The sequence below is a fragment of the Leopardus geoffroyi genome, chromosome A3 (genome assembly GCF_018350155.1).
Source record: "Leopardus geoffroyi isolate Oge1 chromosome A3, O.geoffroyi_Oge1_pat1.0, whole genome shotgun sequence".
Classification (NCBI taxonomy): Eukaryota; Metazoa; Chordata; class Mammalia; order Carnivora; family Felidae; genus Leopardus; species Leopardus geoffroyi.
The window spans coordinates 10,946,550-10,954,140 of NC_059336.1; positions in this window are offsets into that span (position 1 = coordinate 10,946,550).

Here is a 7,591-nt window from a genome sequence, read left to right on the forward strand (position 1 = left end):
AAACATCATTTGAGTCACGAGGGCCTTGTTAAAGGCTCCCCTGACACCTGCTTCCAGTGACTCATGCCTGAAAAGTAAGTTTTCAGACTAATTAGCTCTACTACCGAAGCAATCCGGCACTGCCGTCACGGTACTAATATCTTAGATTTATGGGATGACCTTCTCCCCCTCCTTCAAAGTGGCTGTGAGAGACAGGGGTCAATTGAAAATGCTAAACAGACCGAAATGTGACACTTTGAGGGGGTATAGAATGGAGGGGAGTGGAAAGCAAATACCGTTTGGGGTGGAGGAGGGAGCCCCAAATGGGACAGCCCTGGTGGGGGAGATGTGACCCCCCCCACACACACACACTGAAGACAGAGTCTGGGGTTGTGCAGAGAAGGAGCTGGGGTCACTGAAGGGCTGAGACGTCTGCATGTTCTTCCACAGATTCTGATCTGCGCTGGTGGCCAAGATAGAGGCCCAGACTTGGGCACCTCTCCAGACCTCCCTTGAGGGACAGAGGAGCTCTAGACACTGACCCTCACACCCAGAGAGGGGTTGAGGGTTTTTGGCCCTAATTAAGAAGTAGGAGGCCTTGGAACACCTAATCTGCTGCTTCTAGGACGAAAGTGACCAACTTGACGGCTGTGGTTTTTCTACTTTTTCCTGGCAATGTGGAATGTAATGCAGAAAGCCCAGCTCCAAATCACACTGAATATAAGACCCCTTCTCATGGGAGCATGGCGGCAAATTCCTTGCCCCTGCCCTACTGAGCCTTCCCTTTTGACCCTGGGACAGGCATCTGACTCCATACAGCTGGGATGATGGTGTGCGAACCCACTGCTCTATGGGAAACAACAAAGGCCTTTCCTAATTTGTTTTCTTTCTTAGGTCACGTGGTTCTCCCCCATCTCTAATTTAGCTCGGAGCTTCTCTAAGACTTGCAGCAGGGGGTTGGGAAGGCAATTTAATAATACAGATTCTCAGGCCCCACCTCTGAGCAGGTTCAGGACTTGTCCCCTTGAGCGGAGAATTTAAGGGGAAGCCAAAAAAGACTCAGTAATCAAGATAAATCAGATTTTAATGCAGTGTTTTGTAAAAATCAAAATTAGGGGCACCTGGCTGGCTCAGCCAGTAGAGCGTGCGACTCTTGATCTCGGGTTTGTGGGTTCGAACCCCACGTTAGGTGTAGAGAATACTTTAAAAAAGAAAATCTTTAAATTTTTTTTTTTCAACGTTTGTTTATTTTTGGGACAGAGAGAGACAGAGTATGAACGGGGGAGGGGCAGAGAGAGAGGGAGACACAGAATCGGAAACAGGCTCCAGGCTCTGAGCCATCAGCCCAGAGCCTGACGCGGGGCTCGAACTCACGGACCGCGAGATCGTGACCTGGCTGAAGTCGGACGCTTAACCGACTGCGCCACCCAGGCGCCCCAAAAAAGAAAATCTTTAAAAAAAAAATCAAAATTAATACCCTAAATCCATGGTGAAAAAAATATCAGAATTTTAAGTAAAGGCAAGTGCCGTGGCACTTGACATGATTTGGCCCCAACTTGCCCCTCCCTGGTTCTGATCCTACCCTGCCCACCCCCCACCGCGTATCCTGCAAGACAACTCCAACTGGCCAAGGGCAAGTCTCCCAAGAAGTGCAGGTGGGGGCTTTGAGCACCTGGCACTCACAGCTGCTGGGACATGGGCACCCGTCCCCCTGAGGGGGATCAAGGAAGTCACCAAGACCACCTCCCCCGCAGCGGACCATGCGAACCGAAGACAATAATTTCTGACGTTGGTAAGCACAGCGTGACCTGGCAAGGAGTGACTGGAACCAGGGAGGACAGCCACTTAAGAGGGTCAAGGAAGGGGGGCGTTTGGCTGGCTCAGTGAGAGAGCACGCAACTCTTGATCTTGGGGTTGTGAGTTTGAGTCCCACATTGGGTGTAGAAATTATTTAAATTTTAAAAACTTAAAAAAAAGAGAGAGAGAGAGAGAGAGAGTGAGGGAAGGACTCCCTGAGGAGGTGGCATTTAAAAGGGGACCTGGAGGAAGCACCTGGGTGGCTCAGTCACTTAAGAGCACGACTCATGATTTCAGCTCAGGTCGTGATCTCACGGTTCGTGGGTTGGAGCCCCGCATTGGGCTCCGTGCTGACAGTGCAGAGCCTGCTGGGGATTCTCTCTCTCTCTCTGCCCTTTCCCTGCTCCCGTGCATGCTCGCTCTCTCTGTCTCTCTCAAAGATAAATAAACAAACATTAAAAAAAAATAAAAAGTAAGTAAAAGGGGACCTGGAGGAGGGAGATGGACAGCAATCCAAGCAGCGGGCACAGCCAGTGCAAAGGCCAGGAGGCGGGGAAGATCGGGACATTCCACCAGCTGTCGAGGGAACACATGGGCATGGAAACACGTCCCTGCTGGGAACATCCTTCCTCCCAGGGAGAAAACTCAGATCTGCAAAGTAGACGCTCTGAACAAACGTTTCCAGAGCACTTACTCTGAAGCAGGCGTGATCGCGGCAGCTGGGCACAAAACAAACAAAACAACGGAACTGGACTCAGTCCCTGCCCCAGGGGTGCTGCTCATCCGATGGCGAAAGGACACACGAAGAAGATACATGGAAATATATGGAATGATGGGGGTGCAGGCCCGGGGGCTGGAGGAGCCTGGAGAAGGACACCAGCCAAAGAAAGCATGGTTTTCACTCAGCTCTCCATTTGCTAAAATGGCCTCATGCATGTTTTCCTTCAGAAACAAACACGGTTCCTCCCAACACTAGTTCTCCTGCCTCTCCCGCTCTGTCAGACCTCTCCCCATCCTGGCCTGTCGGCTGAGAGTGGGAATCTACGCTTGTCTCCCCCATTGCTACAGCCGCATCCTCTCTCTCCCACCTGGATTGTTGCCAGAGACTCCTCTCTGGTCTCCCTGCCTCTCTGCCTCCTCTCCCCACCCCTTCTCTGCACAGCAGCAGAGAACCCAAGTCCCATCATGCTCACCCTCCGGGAGCACCCCGCCTCCTGCAACCTGGTGACATTCATCCCGTGCGCAGTAAAAGCCAGGGTCTCAGCCCTACCTCCCTGATCTGCTTTTCTGGTCTCTCCTCTCAGCTTGAACCTTGACCAAATACAGCCCGACCTCAGAGCCTTTGCACTTGCTGTTTCCTCCACCCCGGAGACGCTTCCCTGGGATACACCCACTGGCTCCCTCTCTTCATTCGGTTCTCTGCTCAAATGTCACTGAAACAGAGAGGCCTTATCTGACCTCTTCCCCCAGCCCCGCATAAAGACCTCACTCCCAGAATGCCCCCAGTGTATTAACCTTGTCTTCTTTTTTCTGTATTCTGATGCTTTGATCTGAGGCCTTGCAGACCTCAGAGGGATGGCCCCTCCCAGGATTAGCCAATGCCTAGAGATGATCAACGACGCGCCCATAAATGTGCTTTTCAAATACCAGCCAGTCCAGAGCCCATACTCAACCACCTCCTTTTTCAGGCTCTCACATACTAGGACACCATCCTCCTGCCCTAATCACCCCAGGGCTAGGTACCAGACAACCAGGAACAGCCCCCAGCCCCCAGGACCTGCTGAAGTCATTCAACTAGACAATTCTAAGCCGGCTTGCCTGGCTTCGCCTCTTCCTTCCCTCAGAGATCACGATAAAGACTCCTGCCACAGACCCCCCACACCTCTGCCTCTGACCAGCCCTGGTGCATCCCCATGTGCCCTCCCCCCTTTAGGTGTGCCCCCTCCTCTTAGGAACTATGAGTATAACAAACTAGCTTATTTTTTTTTTTAAGTTTATCCATCTATTTTGAGAGGGAGCAAGCAGGGAAGGGGCAGAGAGAGGGAGAGAGAGAATCCCAAGCGGGCTCTGCACTGTCAGCGTAGAGCCCAATGCAGGGCTTGATCTCATAAACTGCGAGATCACGACCTGAGCTGAAATCAAGAGTGGGATGCTTAACTGACTGAGCCCCCCAGGCACCCCACAAACTGGCTTTTCAATGGCAGTTTCTCCTAGTCTGTTGGACTCACCATACCTTAATGGTAATAAAATCCATTTTTTTAAAGCACCCAGCCCCCTTACCCTGCTTCATCCTCCTCTAAAACCCTTATTGTCACCTGACACATTATATATTTATTTGCTTATGGTCTTTTCCTCTCCACTAGATGTTCGGCTCCATGAGGACAGGGACCTTCACAGGAGCATCTCTGGCCTAGGACAGCAGCTGGCACATAGTAGGTGCTCAATAAACACTTGCTGAATCAACAAATCCACATGAATCCCTTACTTCTATACAGAGCCCTACAAAATACATACACGTATTGGGCCTATCTGCTCATATATACGGTGACATGAATCTCATTAAAATCTATTCCTCTGCAATGACACTACAATTACGGCAGGCAGAAAACCTGCCCCTCACCCAGGTCACCCGATGGTTTCTGCTTGGAAACAATGTCTCCCATGTGAATTTAGTTCTCCACCAACATCTTTGTATTTTGAATTAAATGTATGAAAAGATACTGTGGGGCTTTGTTTGCAACCAAAAAAACAGCCTGAAAGATTTTTTTCCTCTTGTGGAACGAACGTGCTGCTTATGCAAAGGACCTGTAAAATCCAAATAAATGAATTTCTTGAAATAAATTTAAAGCCGTCATCTGGCCTTGCTTTAAGAAATGGTGCGGCGGGGTGGGGGATGTGGGGACAGGGCATAATAAAGGACCAGATCCTAGGTGCCGGTTCCTGGTTATTAGGTTTTATTATTATACATACAGGGGCCCCCAAGAAAAAAAGTAATTAGAATCATTCTTTCAATGACAAGTGCATTTAATAGGTGGCCAGGACTGCTGCTAAATGGACAGAAACGGTTTCTCCATACAGTCAATTAAATAGGAACAGCCTCTTCACTTTGGAAGCTCAGAGGTCTTTTGCAATTGGCATAAAAATTACTCAGCAGTGACAGTCAATCAAGGTATCTGGGGACAGTTGTGGGGAAAGGGGAGCCGGCAGAAAAGAAGCCGGCAGTAGCTTTATTCTCTGGCCCTTGGCTGTTCAATTGTATTCAATTGTATCCCATTAGGGGCTGCTGGGCTATATTTTGCTTTCAAAGGAGAACACATTGGGAGGCCCAGCCAAAAGCACATCCCCAAACACTGAGCCTGATCATCTGCTGGCAAAGAATAGGAGTGGGTCCTCCAGCCTCCTCCACGAACGTAAGGCAAGACCCTGCCTTTGCCCAGAAATTGCCAGGCAGGGTCTGGGAGAGTTCGGAGGATACCTCCTCTCTGTTAAGAGAGTCTAACATATTTGCCTGCAGGGACTGGGGAAGGATCTAGAGGGTCAGTGACAACCACTTGTGTCTGTGATCAGTGCTCAGTCTCGGGGGGCAGAGGCTGCTGGGTGCCTACATGAAGGCTGTTCCCCTGACTTCCCCACCAGGAGGTCGAGCGTTCAGCCAGTCCCAGGGTTCAGGCCAGCCAAGGTCATCCCATCACCGTCTTGCCAGAATGTCCCAGGGGCAGGCACGTGACCAGCCCTGGCAATGAGATCCCAGGAGAAGCCGGCCTGAGGTTACTGCGGATGTATTCCCTCTGGGCGGAGAAAGCCCTTTTCTCCTCTTTCCTCCCTTCTGCCCTGGATGCAGTTGAGCGGGCACGTGGGTAGAAGACGCTGTGGGTGTCCAGCCCCGGCTTCTGTGCGTTGTCGTGCCTCATGGCAGCGCCCTCCCCAGGGACTCACAGCATCCAGAGGGGCACAGCCAGTGACCGGCTGACCGGGGGCGTGCGCGTCCCGTGATGGTGCGCATGCGTCCCAGCGCCCCATGGGGTCCTGCTGAGACCCAGCTCCAGCTGAAACCACACTTGGCCCTCTTCCCCGCGCCGTCCTGCTTCCCTCCTCCCTTGCTGGTTTCTTTTGCGGGCACGCCTGTTAAATCACGCGCCCGTCAACCCCCATCTCAGCCCCCCAGCTTCTGCTTCTAGGGAGCCGGGGCTAAGGCAATGGGTGCCGCAGCTGGGTGGCCACACTCGTCACCAGGCGCTGGTCAGCTGGGAGGAAGGAAACCCAACCGGTGAAGGAGGCGGGGCTGAAAGACGCAAAGAGCCCGCAGGAGGCCACGAGGATGTGACTAAGCTGCCGGACCCACCCGGGGATGTCTTCATGATTTAAGTTGCTGCCACTTGGGCGCCAACCACCCTGGTTTGCCCAGGCCCCCAGGGTGGTTGAATGTGGATGCCACATTCAATTCTGAACCCAGAAAAGCTCCCGGAAAACCTGGACAATTTGGTCATCCGACTGCTTGTCAGGCGTTCTCAGCTTGCAGCCAGAGCATATCCAGCTGGTGGGATTATGATCCCCATCTTGCAGTGGGAGAAACTGAGGCACAAGAGGCAAAATGACGTGTATCATACAGCCAGTTCGTGGCAGAGCTTATTTAGCAATCCAAAACTTAGGGCCACTATTCCGGAGCTCCTTCTAAGATACCCGTTTCACGCCGGAGGAGCTCTACGACCTCAGCACAACACTGCCGGCCGGCTTTAGTGGGCACCTGCACTCCCTCTCTCCACTAGCATCTGCCAACGGCCACTGGGACAGAAATTCTAGTGGCCCGTCCGACATCCACGCTCCCCTTCCTTCTTACTAATGTCGACAAAATTCCACCGAGTTGATCCAAATGTGCTGCCACTGAGAATGGAGGTTATATTTCCCAGCCTCCCTTGCAGCTGGATGCGACCAAACAGCCAATGGCCAATCCTAGTTCTGGCCAGGGAGATACAGTCTTGTGGGGGACTTTGAGAAGTTTCCTTCAAAGGGAGGAGATGGTACTTCTGTTCTTCCTGTTCCTGGAACATACATGCGATTGCTGGATCTCAAACAGCCCTCTTGGACCAGGAGGTGACCATAAACATACAAGCTAAGTGCTGAGGGCAGTAGGACAGGAAGATGAGAATCTGGGTCCTTGAGGATACCTTAGAGCAGATATATTTCTGGAATCTATCCTCCAAACGGATGTTCAGATTCTTATGGGCCTGTCAGCAAAGATCTTCTCTCTTGCTCACTGAATATAAACCTGAGTGGTATAGAAATGGTATAAAGATTGGCCTGAGAATAGAGCCAATACAGAGGAAAGAGATCCAAAGGACGGAGAGAGCGAAACTAGGTTCTAGGCAGTGTTGCATCTCTGGAACCAGAAATACCTGAAGCCATCCCTTCCATTGGACTTTTTATTCATATGATTCAATGAATTGGGTTTCTGTCACGTTCACTGAGTGGTGCATACCTGGGTCTGAACTGGGCGTCCAGGAAGGGTCCTGTGAACTTTAGCATCTATCAAGACAGCCTTAAGAATAAGAGTATCTTAAAGCTGAACTGAGCACTCTAGCCAACCAGGCACACTTGCCTTCAGAAGAGTCAATCCACCCAAGTTTCTTAATTAAACCACCCCAGATAGGCACATGCTCTTACGATGAGTGGGAAAACTTGGAGTAGCAGAAGGCGTTCCAAGTCCCAGAACAGAAAGAAGGATCCTGGGCTTTGGAGCCAAGGAATCTCCAGTTCGATTCCCTGACACTGCCTTGCTGTGTATCTCCGGGTAGGTTACTAAACCTCTCATTGGTCC